A 12,160-nucleotide genomic window follows, 5' to 3' on the forward strand; every position below is an offset into this window, starting at 1 on the left:
AGTGCAGGGACCGCCCTGTCTCTGCTCCGCTCTCCCTTATGGGGGATCGGATGCAGACGGACCATCTGTCCGTCTGCATCCGATCCGTTCCGCCGAACGGAAGAAAAATAGGGTTTCTTCCGTTCGGAAAAGCGGATCCCGACGGACACGGACGCTAGCGGATGCTCCATCCGCTAACGGACGCGATCCCATAGGGATTCATTACAAGTCCGTTAACGGACTTGTTATGAGTGGACGAACGGTCCGCTAGTGTGAAAGGACCCTTACTCTCTTGCTACCAGCTGTGATTTTGAAACAAATACAGCTGAATGTGACAGTAGTTGCCTGCGATACTATTAAATGTTTTATTTTATTTTTTTATGTTTTTTACTTTAGTACATTGTACAATTACAATACAGATGCCAACATCAATACTCCAGACATAGATTTTTGGTGTCACAATACAATAATTATGTAAGACCAGACATTCCAAGCAGAGACCATGCAAGCTTGTACAGGCCCAATAGTAAGAAGCAGGAACAACAACCTGAATCAAAGTATTACATTGATGGACGTTGTTGTAACCCCTAGGACCTTACAATAAACATGGACTAAATCACACAATTAATTATTTTCCCAAGTTAAACTTGCATAACCTAACAAAAACAAAAGGGGACCTCTCTTGCCCCCTATACGAGGGGGTGAAGAAAGAAGAGGACCAAAAAGGGTAGAAAAAAAGAACCTAAAAAAATAAAGGGGGAGGTGAGGGGCATTAGAATCAAAAGGGAAATAAAGAGGTTGGAGGGACGGGAAGACTCTGCTCCATCTGCACCCATTCCCTCCCCTCCAGGGGAGACAACCGAATGACACAGCACATCATCATGAGTTGGGCTCTACTGATCTTATAAAAGAAAACATTCATATACTGAGACGTGCAAGTAAAGGCTGGCAACCAGTTATCTCTAAAATTATCCTCTCTTCCATGTAGAGATGTTGTCAAGCTTTCCATAACTCTGAATTCCTCTAGTCTGGAAAACCAATGTTTTAAAGTCAAAGTAGTAGTGAGCTTCCATAAGTCAGAGATTCATGCCTGACGAAGGGGCCCTTTCTTATGTTGTGATCGTGCAATAAACTACCCGTTTGGACGCCACTTTGTGCCGATCCTAGGTGTGCTGGCAAATATCTACTTTTTGTTTGACTACATTTCTCACCCCCGTTCAGAACTGAGTAAGCAGATGGCACTGCCAAAAAATATGTAGGAGAGTGCAAGGCTCCTTGTTACAGTGCCAGCAAAGCTTGGAGACTTGAGGGTATAATTTGTTAAGTAGCAGCGGGACCTAATGCCACCTAGATACAAGCTTAGCCCTGGGTCTGAAAATGGTTGGCAATGGAGGATTTATGAGCAAGAGTGATGCTCCTATTTATTTGCTGTTTCGAGAAGATTTGTAAATCGCCTCCCACAGGTGAATGTATGGAAGGATATAATTTTTCAAAGACACATTAAGCTGTTTATATAAGACTGACAACAAATGTGGCACGTAGTTGCCATCTGTGCAGAGACGCTCAAAGGTGGTCAGTCGTCCAACGTAAAGTCCTGCATCTCGTATGGACTGCAGAAATTAAGACAATTGGTAGGCTGACCAGGCGCTCATAGGGGGCTGCGTAACAGCGGAAATATCTTGACTGGAGAGCCATCCTTGAGGGGTGGCAAAATGCATGCATCTGGTTTTGCCTAACCCTGTCAGACTCCGTAGCTGTTTATTGTAAGACCCGGGAGGGAAATCAGGGTTCTTCATCACTGATTTCAGTGGAGATGGGTAAGGAGAGAGGCCTTTTGGAGAAAATGTGTATACTAGAGCTGTTCGGGCCAAGCATTGGTTTGGCTCTGAACAGTGTCAAATCAGATGTTCGCTCGAGCGCTCCACAATGCACTGCGTGCTGCACAGTGCATTCTAGGGCCCTGATTGGCTGAAGCAATGCACCTGACAGGGCACTGTCAGAGTCTTGATTGGACAAAGCCATGATGACTTTTCCCAATCATGGCTTAGCACTTATAGTCCCAGACCACACTATAAAAGGCTTCTTCCCACAGGAACCTTTTGCAGTGTGTCGTTGGGGATAGATTGAGCAGGGCTCGGTGATAGCTAGTTAGTGTTATTGTGACTGAGTGTAGAGTGTCAGTGTAGTGCGAGTATATTGTACAATGACCATAGAGTAGTGTCAGTGTTTTGCGTGTATATTGTAGTGTCAGTGTAGTGCAGTGTTTAACAGCATTATATTTAGTGCTGTATACACACCTTTTTTTTATTTTTATTTTTGTTGTTCCCCTTTTTTTAAATTATCAGCCGCAGTTTGTCATACCTCGATGCTGGCGTTTCCGTTTTTAAATAATACATTTTTTTTTTCAATTTGTGTCAGCGGCAGTGCTCAATTGTACACAGTTTATAGTGCATCAAACACCACAATTCAATAAATAAAGTGCATCCAATCACCCATTTCCTATTATCTAATACATTTGGGTAATAAGCCCCCTTTCATCATGTCTGGGAGACCAACAAGGAGAGGCAGACGTTCCCTTGCCACTATGAGGGGGCCAGCAACATCTGAATGCATTAAAATGTGGCCTCATCATACAGACTGGATCCCCAAGCCGTTATTACAAAATAAAGCTTGCAGGTGAAATCAATATAAATGTAATTTTTTTTATATACTGTATGTCAGTTTTGCTGCAGCAGGTTCTATACACCAGTGTTCCCCAACCCCCGGTCCACTACCGGGCCGTGGCGTTTCTGAAGCCGGGCCGCGGGTGCGGGCAGTCGGCAAGGGAGATGCTGGGCTGCCGGTGTCCTCCCGAGAACTTTCCCCCGGCGCATAATGCCCGCAGAACACCGGCATGAGAGCGATGTGTGGATGGGGAAAAAGCGAGCGGGCAAGCAGAGATGATATCTCTCTCCGCCCCCCCGCATCACCGCTCTTCTGCCCTCAGTGCCAGTGCTCTGTCTGTCGGAGATGCGGCGGGGAGCAGAGAGATTACATCATCTCATACCGCTCTCCTGCAGCTCCTTAGGCATCCAGGTTAGTACCATCATATCCCTTCCTTTTTGTGGACTCAGATATCTTTAGCCTCTCTTCCTTTGAACAAGAAATCTCTCTGCCACATAGATTCATTGTTCAGCCGGCGCAGATTGTGGTGACAGGCAATGTGGTGACATCTGGTGACAGGCAATGTCGTGACAGGCAATGTGGTGACATCTGGTGACAGGCAATGTGGCAGGTGGCAATCCACATCTGGTGACAGGCAATGTGGCAGGTGGCAAACCACATCTTGTGGCAGGCAGTGTGGCATGTGACATTCCACATCTGGTGACAGGCAGTGTGGCAAGTGACTATCCACATCTGGTAGCAGGCGACAGTGGCAAGTGACACGCCAGGGCTCCGACTGATTCTACATTATGGTGAGTTGAATAATTTAATTCATTACTACAATGTAATAATAGAAAAAATGCGCTTCAATCACCCTGACACCATAACAAGCATGGTGCCGGGATGATTGAAGCGCTAAAAACCAGCCATTTTCCAGCCATTTTCTTCCACGCAGCCAGTCCCCGGTGCCAAAAAGGTTGGGGACCACTGTTATACACGGTACAAATGGGCCACTATACAGGTAGACTAAGGGGGATGTAAAAAAATATATATAATAGTGCGCTATATTACAATGTGTTGGTAAAAAAATATAGTGTGTAAGGCTGCCGACACAACATGGAAAAACTGTAAGACAAAATATAAAGAAAAATGTGGCGCCAATAAAAACACAAATGCCCTGTAAGGCAGTATCAGACTCAACAAAATCAATGAGACTTGGACAGTGAGTACATATGAAGAGATCAAGGAGACTCCCCCACAATCAGGTGAGTACCCGGATCAATAAATCGTGAATAATGAGTGTATCGACTCAAACCACATTTCCAATCAACAGGGAAGTGAAATCCACAATGTAAAAAACTGTGCACATGAATGAAAACAAGTAACTGTGATATTCATAAAGTGTCAAAGTAGAAAAGAACAATGGTTGTCATGAACCATGAAGTCCCATTTAGTGCATATAAATAATTTGTATGCATAAAGTTTATACAGTCCCAGGGAACATCAATCTTTATGGTAAACGGTGTATTATCTCCAGACAAAATCAGCAGTAGAAATAAATAAGTTGTACCCTTACCGGATGGAGTAGACCCACATCTCACCATACGGTGGGGGGTCTTCAAGGCTTGCGTAGGCCGATTGCCTTACAGGGGTAACTCTCCAGACACTCCTAAAGCGCTTTTCCGGTAGGACCTTTCCACTCTGATTGAACCAGGGATCTGGAACTGGTGACAGTGATGATGTACTGGAGGTAGTTGGAGTTCTCAGGGGATCCAGTGTACCAGTATAAATTAAAAAGAAAAGAAAAAACACCTCCTCATCGCATAAAAAATTTATTAAAAATTTTCAAAAATAAGGATAAGCTCCCAAAAGTCTCAAATAAGGGATTCTCAATAAACCATTATCACACCAAAAAAGAAAGCAGCACTGCAAAAGCAATCTTAGCATCAAGGCACACACACTTCAGAGAAGGATAAAAGTAGCTGTGCGCAGTGTGGGATGGATATGATCAGATGCCCGACCGGTTTCGTATCAAAATACTTCTACTGGGGTGCATATCTGAATCATCTTCTCCCCCTGCGCTTTAAATACCATCTCTACTTACCCCCATAGGACCAGCACTCATCGTTAATGGCGTGCGTTCCAATTGCTGGCATTTCCGGTAGGCGTGCGCTCCAGGCGCCCGGAAATGACATCTATTCAATCCAATGGTTAAAAAACCCCTGTCTTTCCTGTGTATGTTACAAGCGCTCCAGGCGCCCGGAAGTGACATCTCCTGTGTATCAGCCCATCAACATGATCTCCCCTCAGCTCCCCTCCCTTCCAGGAGGATGAGCCAATCAGCACCAGTCCCAGCATGTGTGAGTCTAGAGAGGCGGAGCGCATCATAGGCCGACGTTAGCCCCGCCCCCTCATGACACAGCTCCATAGTAAGGAGATATGCAGACGTTGTGCCCGTGTATAAACACAACAGCACCTGCAAATTAGTGCGTGGAGGAGGTTCATTGATCTATAATGGATCACAGGGCGATCAGTGGAGATGTAACAGGGAAAATATCAGAGGAAAGGGAACATAAAGGATGGCTAGAACATAGAGACATGTATGGAGGGCCTCCTGGTGGTGGGAATTGGTAAATGAAATTACCATACCACCTATATTCATGGGCTGCTACATAACACAACTCTCATATGTAGGCGCCATCTAGTGGTCAAAAACGAAAATGATGAAAATAATGACCATTTAAATCGTCCCATATTATTAAGCTATTAATAATCTATGAAAATTAAAATTAAAAATTACTTTTTGGATTGTAGATGGTGTCCTGGGAGTAAGTAGAAAAATGGAAAGATTATTCAAAAAACAGAAAAAATATATAGAAAAAATATACAGTGACTTATAAAATTCCAATATGTTAATACTGGTCATATAAATCAGGACTGGTTGATGAAGGAGTTGACGTCCCACTCCACATTAAGGCCGTGGGGGACGTAACTCTTCAATTGGTAGATCCAGAAGACCTCAAGCTTTGATACACCCCGAACACTGGGCTCACCTCTCCAGTGAGGAACGAAGTGGTCAATAACCTGAAAGGTCGTCCCCTCAATTCTTTTATTATGCTGTTCAAGAAAGTGCCTGGGTACAGTATGTTTTGTGCACCCCTTCTTGATTTTGGCTATGTGTTCCCCTACCCTTATGGTGAAACTTCTAATAGTGCGGCCCACATATTGTTTCCCACAATGACAGGTAATGAGATACACCACGTGTTTGGTAGCACACGTGGAAAATATTTTCATGGGGAATACAAAACCGGTTACTGATGATGTAAAGCTAACTGTTTTTCTCTTATTAGAATTATGTAAGCATACCTTACACTTTCTACAAGGGTGATAGCCTTTGGATAAAGGGAAAAAGGAAATTTTTCCTGGAGGGTCTGGTATATTTGGCGCAAGTTGATTTCTTAGAGGGACAGCCCCTCTATAAATCACACCTGCTTGTGCAGGAAGAACCGGTCCCAACAAGGGATCATTTTTCAAAACTGCCCAGTGTTTTTGAATGATACTTTTAATTTGTCTGTATTGGGTGGAAAAAGTGGTGAAGAACGAGTGTTTAAATTTGTTATCTTGTGCTATTTTAACCCTTTCCACAGTTAATGTGGACCTAGGACGACCTTTCAGGTTATTGACCACTTCGTTCCTCACTGGAGAGGTGAGCCCAGTGTTCGGGGTGTATCAAAGCTTGAGGTCTTCTGGATCTACCAATTGAAGAGTTACGTCCCCCACGGCCTTAATGTGGAGTGGGACGTCAACTCCTTCATCAACCAGTCCTGATTTATATGACCAGTATTAACATATTGGAATTTTATAAGTCACTGTATATTTTTTCTATATATTTTTTCTGTTTTTTGAATAATCTTTCCATTTTTCTACTTACTCCCAGGACACCATCTACAATCCAAAAAGTAATTTTTAATTTTAATTTTCATAGATTATTAATAGCTTAATAATATGGGACGATTTAAATGGTCATTATTTTCATCATTTTCGTTTTTGACCACTAGATGGCGCCTACATATGAGAGTTGTGTTATGTAGCAGCCCATGAATATAGGTGGTATGGTAATTTCATTTACCAATTCCCACCACCAGGAGGCCCTCCATACATGTCTCTATGTTCTAGCCATCCTTTATGTTCCCTTTCCTCTGATATTTTCCCTGTTACATCTCCACTGATCGCCCTGTGATCCATTATAGATCAATGAACCTCCTCCACGCACTAATTTGCAGGTGCTGTTGTGTTTATACACGGGCACAACGTCTGCATATCTCCTTACTATGGAGCTGTGTCATGAGGGGGCGGGGCTAACGTCGGCCTATGATGCGCTCCGCCTCTCTAGACTCACACATGCTGGGACTGGTGCTGATTGGCTCATCCTCCTGGAAGGGAGGGGAGCTGAGGGGAGATCATGTTGATGGGCTGATACACAGGAGATGTCACTTCCGGGCGCCTGGAGCGCTTGTAACATACACAGGAAAGACAGGGGTTTTTTAACCATTGGATTGAATAGATGTCATTTCCGGGCGCCTGGAGCGCACGCCTACCGGAAATGCCAGCAATTGGAACGCACGCCATTAACGATGAGTGCTGGTCCTATGGGGGTAAGTAGAGATGGTATTTAAAGCGCAGGGGGAGAAGATGATTCAGATATGCACCCCAGTAGAAGTATTTTGATACGAAACCGGTCGGGCATCTGATCATATCCATCCCACACTGCGCACAGCTACTTTTATCCTTCTCTGAAGTGTGTGTGCCTTGATGCTAAGATTGCTTTTGCAGTGCTGCTTTCTTTTTTGGTGTGATAATGGTTTATTGAGAATCCCTTATTTGAGACTTTTGGGAGCTTATCCTTATTTTTGAAAATTTTTAATAAATTTTTTATGCGATGAGGAGGTGTTTTTTCTTTTCTTTTTAATTTATACTGGTACACTGGATCCCCTGAGAACTCCAACTACCTCCAGGAATATCATCATCACTGTCACCAGTTCCAGATCCCTGGTTCAATCAGAGTGGAAAGGTCCTACCGGAAAAGCGCTTTAGGAGTGTCTGGAGAGTTACCCCTGTAAGGCAATCGGCCTACGCAAGCCTTGAAGACCCCCCACCGTATGGTGAGATGTGGGTCTACTCCATCCGGTAAGGGTACAACTTATTTATTTCTACTGCTGATTTTGTCTGGAGATAATACACCGTTTACCATAAAGATTGATGTTCCCTGGGACTGTATAAACTTTATGCATACAAATTATTTATATGCACTAAATGGGACTTCATGGTTCATGACAACCATTGTTCTTTTCTACTTTGACACTTTATGAATATCACAGTTACTTGTTTTCATTCATGTGCACAGTTTTTTACATTGTGGATTTCACTTCCCTGTTGATTGGAAATGTGGTTTGAGTCGATACACTCATTATTCACGATTTATTGATCCGGGTACTCACCTGATTGTGGGGGAGTCTCCTTGATCTCTTCATATGTACTCACTGTCCAAGTCTCATTGATTTTGTTGAGTCTGATACTGCCTTACAGGGCATTTGTGTTTTTATTGGCGCCACATTTTTCTTTATAAGGGGGATGTAAGCATCATTAAAATAAAACAATATTTTTTTTCAAGCTTTTTTTTTTGCATTGATACATGTCCCCCAGGGCAGTACCCAGACCCCATACCCTTTTTATGGCCAATAACTTGCATACAAGCCTTAAAAATTAGAACTTTTTATTTTTCGAATTCTGGTCTCATAGATTTTAATAGGGTTCACGGTTCTAGTCCGATTTTTTCCCTGTTCTGGAGTTCTGGTGTAGAACAGAACCTGGGGGTGTTCTAACCATAACTAGTGTGTACATTGACAGCAATCGTGGCACCAATGGTAGGATGAGACTTGAGCATTCGGTAAGGTTTTGGTGCGATATTGCAATTGGTGAGGCATGCTGTTCGATTTCAGCCCACAATTTGGACTCGGGGAATGCACACCACATTACCACCCTGCACAAATGTAGGGCTCTGTAATATAGTAACAGTTCAGGTAAGCCAATTCCTCCCTGCTGTTTAGGTATATAACAAGGAAAGTGTGTCAGGTTCTAGCCTTTGTCACTCCAAATGAATTTAGTCACATAGCACAGAGTGAAAGAAAAAAGGATTGGGGAAGTTTAATAGGGAGGGCCTGAATAAGATGCGAGATCTGGGGAAGCGTTATCATCTTAAAAGCACTTTTTTTGTGTCCTAATTTTTATATTTTGAATTACATTTTTTAGCTTTTGTGATATTATAATAGATGTCTCATTAGCTTATTTAGCGGTCCATCTATTTTTATTCCACAAGATGGCGACATACCGCATAACGTAACTCTCCATATAATTACGATATATTAATTTAACTTGAGAGCTTTACTATGTTTATAATTCCTGTCCTCTATATTTACCATTTGCTGCCTGTAATGTAATGTTGCTATTCAATTATCAATATTACATTAATCTCGATGGTTTCTACGGGCTTAGTAATCCATCAGAGTCAATCAAGTCCTTTCGGGCATCTGTGTTTGGACTTCCGGTTTGACTCAGGTTGAGGCGGTTTCCTATTGATACGCGATGCGTCAGCGCATTGCCCGTGCCCCAGACGACGTCATTTGTGTGACGAAACGCACGTCGGGTGGAGTGGACGTGCTGACGTCATCGCATTCCGAACCAGGGCGAACGGGCGTTCACTATTGCCGGTCGGCTTTTTGACATGACATGCTGATTTTATACCTTCCTATGTAAGTGCGTTTTTTTTTAATAATAAATACCGCTCATTTATGCTGATTCACACTATGGTGAGCCTCTCTCATTCCCGAAACAACCCTTTATGAGACATCATTCACTAAGACATCTAGCCATCCAGTCATCCCATACCAAAGAGGTTGCTGAACGGGGAGTCCTTGGAAAAGGCCCTGGCTGGGTTTTACAGCCGCGAGCTCCATTTGCTTGCTGTTTGGTAAGCGCACATTCTTTATGGTGATTTCACGCTTGATGGTGGCGGAGTTCTTTTTGGATTTCACAAGATTTTCATGATCTATGAACTTTAAATAATTTTTTTTATGGTTTTTGCACTTGTTTGGTAATACCATTTGGACATTACTGGTATCTATTTTTGTCATGCTTCATTGGAGACAAGATCCTAATTCACTTTCTTAGTAAATTTCTATATATTTGTATTCATTATTTGTTTTTATTAACTTAATGTTTGTTTTTCATTATTCTATACTCACATAAAGGTATGCATAGTCAATATTGTCACTTATATTGGTCTCTATGAATGTTGTAGCATGCTGATTCACATAGTGGGTCAGCGCGGCTACATTTGCTATTTATCTTAAAAGCATTAAATCTGCTGAACCATGTAAGAGTCAGGTCCACCAAAGTTGGAAATGGGAACATATTTATGTCAACAGCAGGCCAATCATTGGCATCATATAATGGAGCATAAAATGCTTTAACTAGTAAGAACTTTTTCTTCACTGCACAGGTCACATTCATAGATATAGCCAAACCATATAGATTGTTATATAATGTTATCAACAAAATAATATCCAAAATAACACATATGGAAACAAGCTCATCTGAGAAAAAATATTGAATTTCTAATGACCAAACTATGTAAGCTATTTGGCATAATGCTTTTTGAAATGTATATAAAACACTCCAAAAAACGCACCATATAACATTGTCCTCTGCAGAGAGCTGCTTTAATGCAGGGCCATAAAGGATATTTATTCCACTCTTGTAAGGACATAGGACTCATCAAGCAAACAAGAAATAAAAAAAAATATGTCATGGGACCAATAAACAGGTCTAATGCCTAATGCCGCGTTCACACGATTGGGCTTTTGCCCGGTCAAATCAAATCGGATTTCCAACGGAATTCCATCGTAGAAAAATGGAACATGTTCTATATCTAAACTCCGATGGAATTCATCAGAATTTCCGATGGCAGAACTCAGATGGGGCTACAAACGATCGGAATATCCGATGGAAAATGTCCGTCTGACTTTTTCCATCGGAAATTCCGATCGTGTGTACAAGGCATTACTCTGACCATAGTTAGAAACATTCATTGCCTTCATTGGTGGGCAAGAATCATAGCCAATCTTGATTCTCCAAAGATTTTCTGGGGCAGATATTTCCTCAGCTACCTTTCTTGCAGAAAGATCTGCCCTTCTAAAGTCACCCTAAAGAAGCCTCTCGACACATGCTGCTTTTAAGTTTGAAGTGCCACAATTCATTTTTTAAATTAAAATGATCTGAAACATCTTTGGACAAAAATAAAAATGTATCCAATACATTAGTTTAATCCTAAAACTGAACTCCAGGGGGAAAAACACAAATGCTTACCCTTCCATCTGCTCCCAAACAATCTATCTTTGTTGCTCTACCATTCCCTATACAGTAGCTTCCCTAGCCTAAGTTTAGTGCTGCTGGTCTGTAGTCAGCCTGAACATAGATTGATAGTACTGCTTTTCTCAGGTTCTCCCTAATTTCAGTGTTATTGGTTGCTTATGCCTGCTGTTGGGGAGTTTTCCTGGCAATAGAGTGACAAGATAGAATATGCAATTATAAAAATGCAATTATTTTAGTAAATATAAACTGCTAAATACCTTTTCCCATCAGCAGAATATAGCAGTCCTGTGACTTCTATCAGCATCTGGTTAAAGTTTGTAGGAGGAATTTTCATTCTCCTCTGACTGTCCTATGAGGCTGCATGGCCCCTTACTTTCTGTCTGGACAGTGAGTGTAACCGAGCATGCATATAAATACTGATTTTACTGTTGTGGGTTTAGTAACACTTTAATAATATTTATGTCTAACTGGCCACTCACTAGGAGGTTTTTCAGCCAGTGATTTATGCTGGGGAGGGTATAAATGTAAGGAAATGTGATATTGGAAATCACATTAAAAACAAAGGGCCAGATTCAGAGAGAGATACGACGGTGTATCTCCTGATACACCGTTGTATCTCAGAGTTAGGCCGGTCGTATCTATGCGACTGATTCATAGAATCAGTTACGCATAGATATGCCTAAGATCCGACAGGTGTAACTGTGTTACACCGTCGGATCTTAACTGCAATTTAAAAATGGCCGCTGAGGGCGTTCTCGCTGATTTACGGCAAGGATATGTAAATCAGCGAGATACGCCAATTCACAAACGTACGCGGGCCCGACGCAGTCACTTTACGTCGTTTACGTAAGTGTTTTCCTGGCGTATACTTACCCCTGCTTCTATGAGGCGCAGCCAATGTTAAGTATGGCCGTCGTTCCAGCGTCAATTTATTTTTTTTTTTACGTCGTTTGCGTACGTCGATTCACAAAAGCGCTGGACGCAAGTTACGCTCACGCCGAAACCAATGACGTCCTAGCGACGTCATTGGGAGCAATGCACGCCGGGAAAATTTGCGGACGGCGCATGCGCATTTAAATTGGCGCGGGGACGCGCCCGATTTAAATAC

General features: G+C 42.4%; 1 protein-coding gene across 2 annotated transcripts in view; it reads right to left on the reverse strand.

Annotated features, from left to right (window-relative positions):
- LOC120908952 (cadherin-23-like) overlaps positions 1-12,160 on the reverse strand; it is a 169,275-nt gene that overhangs the window by 128,513 nt on the left and 28,602 nt on the right. The window lies entirely within an intron of this gene.

This window comes from Rana temporaria, chromosome 8 (assembly GCF_905171775.1).
Source record: "Rana temporaria chromosome 8, aRanTem1.1, whole genome shotgun sequence".
Lineage (NCBI taxonomy): Eukaryota > Metazoa > Chordata > Amphibia > Anura > Ranidae > Rana > Rana temporaria.